General features: G+C 35.3%; 1 long non-coding RNA gene across 1 annotated transcript; it reads right to left on the reverse strand.

Moving 5' to 3' along the window:
• Positions 1-1,748: 1,748 nt before the first annotated feature.
• Positions 1,749-7,587, reverse strand: LOC140682521 (uncharacterized). The gene is made up of 3 exons (XR_012054357.1): positions 4,009-7,587; positions 3,859-3,905; positions 1,749-1,907 (listed from the first exon to the last, which is right to left on the reverse strand). It is a non-coding gene; the product is annotated as an uncharacterized lncRNA (long non-coding RNA).
• Between the last annotated feature and the right edge of the window lie 1,126 nt (positions 7,588-8,713).

Consider the following 8,713-nt stretch of genomic DNA (forward strand, 5'->3'; position numbering starts at 1 on the left):
AGAAAAATAAACAATATGAAAGTGATTTAATGTAAAAAGTCATTCTCTTTTTTTTTCAGCAGCTTTCAAGGAACTGCTGTAAACTTCTTTTTAAAGAGGTTATTAACATCTCAGAACAAACTTACTTTTAATTAGTAATGATATGATTTGGTTTGAAAGTGGGAACAGAGAGATGAAAAGAAAAACTTATTCCATTGCTCATTTCCCAGTATGAGGAATAATGTCTCTTAAATGCAAATTCTTGATAACATAGCCATGGAGGTCAATATTGCAATGCCAAAGTTTTCCAATATTTATCTTTAAACAGGAAACAACATTTTCATTTATCATTAGCATATGAAATAATTATAGAAACATCATTGGTTCCACTGTAGGCTATTATTTTATAATAGTAGTTCTCACTGCATATTTTGGTGTGTGTTATTTTTATTTAAATAAGAATTGATGTTGTTTCTTCATATTTTACATACAAATAAATATGTTAGGCACTTCATAGTTTACATCTAAAAGCCATTGGCCACTAAACATCCTCAATAACTGAGAATTCTGGTGGGAAGGAGCAATGGACAGGACACTTTCTGGTGTGCTCAGATCTCAAAGATTCAGTATAAGCTCCTGTGTTTCTGCCAACAGTCTCAAAAAATAGCAATGGGCTCATTTGGCAAGTGATGTTAATTGCATTCTCTTTGAGTTCAGGAACTTGGAGAGCATTTCTGTGTTTTAAATTAAGCCTCCTCACCAGGGACCAACTTCAGAAATGGATTGAAGTCATTGGAATTTTATAAATGGATACCTTATTCTGACTTATTAATATGCATATTGCACTAATCTAAACTCCCTTTATATTCTCTTTATATTTCCCCAGGCAATTCTATAATTTTTTCCTCTCATTTCCATAAATTTATCAATATGTTACATCCCACTCTTTAACTTTATCTAGTGTATTCACATGAAAAAGAGCAAGAATGTGTTTAATTTCTAGGCTGAAAAGTAGATGAGCAGAAAAAGGGACCCAAAGGAACAAAAAAGCAATAGGTAAATGATATAATTACATTATGCATCATCTAATTGAATTTTTACTAGTTTCTAAGTGTATTGGCAACTTACATATGTATTCTTTTAAATGTAAGTAAATGGAATGGATGAAATGATACTAAAAACCTCTAAATGAATAGAAATCTAGAAACTGAATTTTGTAAGTCACATAAATACATTAAAACTGTTGAAATAGTTCAAACCCATTACATTTCAGAAAATAACCTTGTAATTGATCACCTCAGGATACCTTAACATAACCTGTTGACTTAACACTGGCTGCTTTCCAAAGAACATGTTGATTATCTACATAATATATTAGACTTTCAAGAATGTAACATTCTATCTGGTTGCCCTTGAGAAAGAAATTACAGACTGTCTACAGGGAAGGGCTGAACATAACTGCAAAATATTTATAACCTAATGTAAATGTAAGATAAATCTGGTAGTTTTTGACACCAATATAATAGTTGCTAAATTTATGCATGGGTAGAAGGCAGATGGGTGGATTCAGAGAAATTAAAACTATTGGGAATTAAACATATGACCATATGGAGACATGTACATGAAGGCTGAGAAAGCATTTAGAAATTTTTAAATTTTTTTTGCTATATCCTTGCCCTCTTCTTTTTAGTTTTTTTGTTTTTTTTTTGTTTTTTTTTTTTTTTTGTTTGTTTGGTCATCTATGTATGGCCACTGCCAGAGATTAAATACCAAAGAAAAGGAATGAGGTTTCAGACTGACTCACCAGAGCTTCTCTTACAGGTTTTTCAACTTTGCACCATTCAAGTTCATACATAGATGTCTTCAAGTTCATATCCATGTTTTCTTCAACAGAATAGAAAAGAGGGAGGAAAGAGACAAAGAAAATCCTGAAAATTCAAAAAGGCCTTATTAAAAGAAATGCTAAATTCCATGGATGCCAGCTAGTATTACAACAAATTTTGTAACTGTGAGCTGACCTTAATCAAAGTGAAAACCAACCAGAAATGTCGAGTTATAGAATGGTTTGGGTTGGAAGGGACCTTAAAAATCATATATTTCCAAATCCCTAGCCATAGGCAGGGATGCCTTCTACTAAAGTATATTGCTTAAAGCCCCATTCTACCTGGCCTTCAATACTTCCAGGTATGGGACATCCACAATTTCTCTGGGCAACCTGTTATAGTGCTTCACCTTCAGAGCAAAGAGTTTCTTCCTAATATCCAATCTTAACCCACTCTCAGTTTAAAGCCATTCCCCCTTTCCCTATCACTACATTTCCTTGCTAATTTTCCCTCTCCAGCTTTCTTGTCAGATCCCTTAAAGTACTGGAAGGCTGCTCTAAGTTCTTCCCTGAGCCTTGAGCATTCCCAACTTTCTCAGCCTTTCTTCATAGGAGAGATGCTTCAGCCCCCTGATCACCTTTGTGGCCCTGCTCTACACTTGCTTCAAAAGGTCCATGTCCTTGCTGTGCTGGGGACTCCAGAGCTGGATGCAGTACTCCATGTCAAAAACTAAGTATCAAGTTACAGTTTTTTAACTCATTCAAACACAGAGCATTAAATTATTGAGTACAACCATAGCTCTAAACCCTGAAGAGGGTTCACATGTGGTACATATATTTGGACAGAGATATATCATATACATGTATGTTAGCATATATCCTAACATATATGAGCAAGTGTGTGCATAAATAATGTGTTGAGGGCAATTGCTAGAGTAAAAGCAGTAAATATTTTTGAGATCTGGCTTTGAAATTTCATGCTTATGAAAAGCAAACTATATATTCTCTTATCATTAAGAAGAAAATGCTTTGACAAAGTTTTAAATGAATTCCATTTGGTCAGAATAGTGAACTTATAATTAACTTCTAATCAACTATTAGGAAGGGAGTAACTATCCTGACAAAACAGAGTGTCCTGATTTTTTTTTTTTCTGTTTTTAAAGATACTCCTGAAAGTATTTCCCCAAATGTCTCATTACCAAGACAAGAGACACATAGTCTATTTGGCTGTGAATTACTTATTTGAAACAGCTTATTTACTGTATGTGTCTCTAATGAAACTCAACATTCTGTTTCTGTCTGAAAGCATCTGTTTTCTGGATGAGAAAAAACCTGAAAACGTTGTATATATCTCTTAAAGAAAGGATTCTGTCCTGCTAAGGTACCATTCAATACTTTGTAACTAAAATAGGCTGTTGAACTTGTACATTAATGGATTTATAGACCTTGTCAGGATCGTAAAGATGAAGAGAAATCCCTCAATTGCTTTATGTATATTTCTCATTGCCCTTCATGAGCAAAGTTATTGTGAGATAGGTTAAATACTCTTGACCATATTTGTGGTTTTGATCTTTTTATAGATTTTATAGATCTATAGATTTTATAGATCAAAACCACCACCTACAGCTTTTATAGGTATTAATATTTCCCAAAAATTGCAAAAGCATTTAGAAATCACAAAGAACTTCTTAAATAAGTCAACTTCAATTTTAAAATTTATCAGTAATGAAGAATGAGACCTAAAAAAAAAGTTGTTGGAAAGGGAACTAGCAATAATACACATCTGTCTTCAAAATAAATAATGGAATGAGTTTAGAATCACAGAACCACAGATTGTTTCATAAGGAATAAGTAGAAAAGAAAGTATGTTTTCTATGACAAAAAATAGAAAAGGTTGCTGTTATTTTGATGAATAAAACATTAGTTTTATTCAGTGCTTTGCAACAACAAGCAGAGTTACAGTATTATTCTCTAAAGTAAATTTCCATTAAACTCTTGTTTTGAACATGTAAAAGCCAAAAGTTCAGCAGGAAGTTGAATTAGTTACTCTCTCCTACCTTTCTCTGTAGTCATCCAGGAGAGGAATTGCAGGTCCAGTGTCACCCTGCATCATACATCAAACTTAGTTATTCCCATGGCCATTACCACAAGAGTCCTCCATGAACAAGCCAGAGTGACAGACATGCACAAAAGGTGTCACAGCTCACCTGTGGACTGCAGTGCCTGCAGAGGAGCCTCTCTCTCTCCAGTGCTCATAGACAACAGACACAGGGCAACCAGGCTTCTAGCTTGGACCTCTTAGTGAAGCTGCTGAAGACAAGGGTGAGGAATTCATGAGAGGACAACAGTGCCTCAGGATAGGAAAGGCTGCCTGTAACCCCAAAGAACCATGTTTTTATCTCTCCCCACAAAACTACCAGTTTTTGTTTTGCACAAAAATCAGACTGAGAAGCTAAAACTGCAGTGAAACACAGCAGTGATTAATCATGTGTTCTCAGGACACAAATGGAGCAATATGAGATTACTCTGTTGACACCTGATGGGGTATTTAATATATAGAAACAAAAAATTATTCATCCAAGTCAAAATTTGTCTAGGAAGAACACAGGATACTTTTTTATCCTCCCAAATGCCTTTATCTGTGCACATAACTTTATGACATAACCTGTGTGCACTCCCATTACTTGACAAATGGAGAGGTTTTTAGAGGTCCGAAGAGGACTGCTGTTGACTTTCAATGTAAATCGGGCACTTTTTATTATCTCCCACCAGATCTATAAATGTCCTCACTTGTTCTGTACTTTAAAGAATATAGGGTTCCCCAGGCGTTGGGTCATTAACTTAAGTGTTCTCTTTTCTTGCCCTAGATAAGGGGTCATGGTTAGTTAATGTGGATATTTTTAAGAAACATCATTAAACATTCATCATGACTTATTAAAAGGAGCCAGAAGCAAAATAATATTTCAGATACAAAAGATGTCCAACATTTAACATGTGCAAGAATGGCTAAATTAAGGTTTTTAAAGCTCTTGAAAAATGGCTAAATTTAATTTCTAATAGCTCATGATTCTGATTTTCATTATTACTCTACATTTGAAGACTCCTTCCTCCACAGCTTGGTAGGCACAAATTATTTGCAGGCTCAGGCCTTCCCCTCCGAAGTAAGCATAAGGCAACAAAGTTCTTCTGTAATTTGGACTTTTGCAAGTAAAATATTGAACTTTGAATTGATTTCATGGCAAAAGGAATTTACAGCTGAAAGACCTGTTAGAATACTGTAGAGCTGATACTTCATAAGCATTAAAATTTCTACTTCCAACAAATTAAAAACTGTAGTTGATTTGCATATGTCTTTTCTTCATAGTCTTTCCCAACCCCACCTTTTTCTTTTCTTTCTTCCTGTGGACCACCAGTCAAATGCTCAGCCTATTAGCAAGTATTGAGAACAGGATGATTTTCTGCTCTTAAAATTCAGCTGTTCTCCAGAGCACGGCAGAGGACAGGTGCCTTTACATTGTTAGATTACTACATATGGTGATCTGTCACTTTCCATGTTTCAATTCATGCTGCAGATCTAGAAAGGAAATAATTTGGAATGAGCAATCTAACAGAATTCAAGAGTTTAGCAAGTTCTCCCTTCTAGTCAAAATTTATTATTGCAATTGCTCAATTAATAATGTCTCTACAATTTGTAAATTCAAGGTTCTGCATACAAAAGTAAACCTTGAGAGTCTACACTGAAATATTGCTGAATTTAGTTTTAAAGATACTGTTCAGGTGTATGTCTGAATCTTATATATTCTAATAAAAACAGAGTCTACATTTGCTGAAGAAAAGGAGTAGTATGAATTATACAGCCATTTTCCACACCATGCACAAGTATATCAGAATAGGGAATCCACAGTTTTGAGCAACAACAGTTCAATGTGTTCTCAGATGTCATATAAGATTATAATACTGACTGGAGTCATAACAGTCTGGTTTGTTCTGCAATGAAGAAGCACCCTAGGAGGTGGTATAATTTGCCAGAAATTCTGTTGCATTATTCCCAAATGACATATAAACTGCTAAGTAGATTAGTTTATTAAATATTTTAAAAAGCTGTTGCCAATATAAAGCTATAAATTAAGAACTGAATTGTAAATATTTAGTATGCATGAGACTAGTGGAAAAGAGACATGGTATAAATAAAGAGTATTTGACTAGTGGAATTATGGCACTGGGGCCAGACTGGGCATTAGTACAACATTTGACTTGGTGCTCTGCTCCTTTTTTGCCTAAATTCAGTTGCTCTAAGAGATTTTTCTTTCTTGTTTTTTTCTCTTTTTTTTTTTTTCCTCATAATTAATCTTATCCAAATCCCCCTAGATATCAGGTTTTCTTTCAGAGCTAGTCAAACTATATTACAGTGTAAATATAGTGCTTATCTTTTCTTTGCATATGATTAAATAATAAATTCTGATTTCTTGGATATTTTTGATAAGTAAACATGTTCCAAGTAGTTTATTAATTTAAACACCATCTTATGATTGTCCGTGAAATGTCAGCTTTGACAGTTCACTATTGACTGCTTTTGGTCATATGAATTTGTTTTTCTCCTATCTTGAAATTTTAAAATATTTGAAAGTAGGATGACGTGGACTGACAAATTAAACCACAAACACTCAAGCACATCTTCTACTGAGCTTTGTATTACATTAGCATTTGCTCCAGACTTCTTTACACTTTTTGTTGTTTTGCATTGTTTTGGAATCCTTGAACTTTTGATAATTCTTGGACAGTGTATAAAAAATACACACAATATTTACATTATTCTTTGTGAAAATGTTTGTGAAGCTCTTATCTTAATTTGATTAGTCCTTTCCTACACAAAGTGTCCTCTTTTGGTGTCTGAATATTTCTCTGAATATTTCTATCAATATTATGTAGGCAAAGGATCTTCATATTTCTCTGCCACAAACTGCTAGGTTGTAAGGGAGGGAAGATTTGCCTTAGGATGGGATATGACCTTAGGTTAAATAAGGCATTTGTCCAAATAACATAATTTCAGCCACTTTGATGAAGCACTCTCATCCAGACATTGCTGGTCAATGCTCCATTCTCTGCTGGCAGGAGGCAAAACCAAATTTTGCTGATCCAAGGAGATGGACAATTTTGGGTTTTTTCCACTCATTATCAATCAAAGTCACTATTTCTCACACCAGCCTATTCCCACCCCATCCCAAATATGTGATCTGCTCCCTTAAGGGCAGGAGCCTTTCCGTCGTAGTCTTATTAAGCGAGATGTTTGTCCACCTGTCTGAGCCACCCTGTGCAGGTGTTTTATCTTCCTCTCTCCATGTGCCTTACAACACATCAATAGTCATTGAAGACCACCACGACTGCTAGCTTCAAGTATAGCTCTCTTCCCTACAGAAATTAAAGCATAAGCAAAACATAAGATGAATGATTGTGATTTATGCCAATCGGAATTTGGAAGAAGGTCATAAAAAGATACTATTCCAATGGCAACTGCAGACAGACTGTTCAAATAAAATATACCACCTCCAAAAAAACCCCACAAAACTGCAAAAGAACTAAACCAAACCCAACAATAGCAACAAAAAAAAAAAAAAAAAAAGAACACCACAAAACTGCAAAATAACTAAACCAAATGAAACAACAACAACAAAACACCCATCAGCAAAAAAATCCAAATATTTTGTTGGGACGTTTAGCATGAGATGGTACTCAAGTGGGGAATTTTACCTTCTGGTCAGTCTGTCCAGGTGGTGATGGGAGTCCATTTTAAGGGTCCATAGAAGAGACGTCTCTTAGTACTACTCAATTTTTATAAGCAAGCTGAGCTGTGGTCCTGTGTGACCACTCCAGGGAATGCATGATCCATTTCTCTTAATTAACTTAAACTATAAACAAAATATTTTAATTTTCTGTGTGCCAAAGATTGTTCTATGTGAGCATGTCTGCAAGTACAAAAACAGTCTCTGCAAAGTATTGACAAGCAGCTTTCATGTGTACTACCTGCGTAATTCTACAGCAAGAGCTGCCTGGGGAAGTTGCTGTAACAGCTAGGTCCTCCACTCAGGATGTTAATCAGCATGTTTAAGCATATAAATCATGCCTGTCAATTGGCTTGTGGACAGCAGGAACTAACTAGGGGAATCTACAGGACTGTTTCAAGTGCCCCCTGTAACCATAGTTCCTCAGGAAGCCAGTCAGAAATTCAATCAGTGACCCTGTCTCAAGTCAGCCCATTGCTTCATTTGTGTGGAGAACAGCTGACAAACACCTGACCCACCCAATGAAGTGATGAGAATGCACACTGCACAGGCATCTGTGCACTGTCCTGACAGCCAACTGCAGCTCCATCTCCAAACTCTACTATGTTCTCATTACAACAAACTCCATAGGCTTTTCCACACTATTTGTTTGGGGATTTGGGGCAAAGGTTCAATTTCACTCCCTAAGTGACTGTTGTGCTTTATTTAGAAAATTTAGTCCTTTGAGAATAAATGTCTACACTTAGATGGGATTAACCAGTTTCTATGTAACCTTTAATTCAGCATCTTTAAGCTATGAACAGAAGAATACTAGAAGTGAAGCAAATTTTTTTTCTCTGGAAGTTTCCAGAATTTTTTCTGCCTTTTTTCTCCATTTCTAAACATTTTCTCATTTGCTGTTGTTGAGAGGATGAGGGTAGAAGAATTCTGTATAAAACACAAGTGTGAAGTCAACTGTTGGCCACAATTTGCAAAAGAGTGAAGGAAGTGAATAATTCAAGATGTTCCATGCTTATATGACTTTGAACAGCTCTAGACACTGCGTATTTCCTGCTGAAGTGCTCTGTCTTTTGAGAAATTCAGGTTAGAAGTGCCAGTGCAGATAATGCAAATAAAAAAATGAAAATGAAAA

The sequence above is a fragment of the Taeniopygia guttata genome, chromosome 2 (genome assembly GCF_048771995.1).
Source record: "Taeniopygia guttata chromosome 2, bTaeGut7.mat, whole genome shotgun sequence".
NCBI classification, from domain to species: Eukaryota; Metazoa; Chordata; class Aves; order Passeriformes; family Estrildidae; genus Taeniopygia; species Taeniopygia guttata.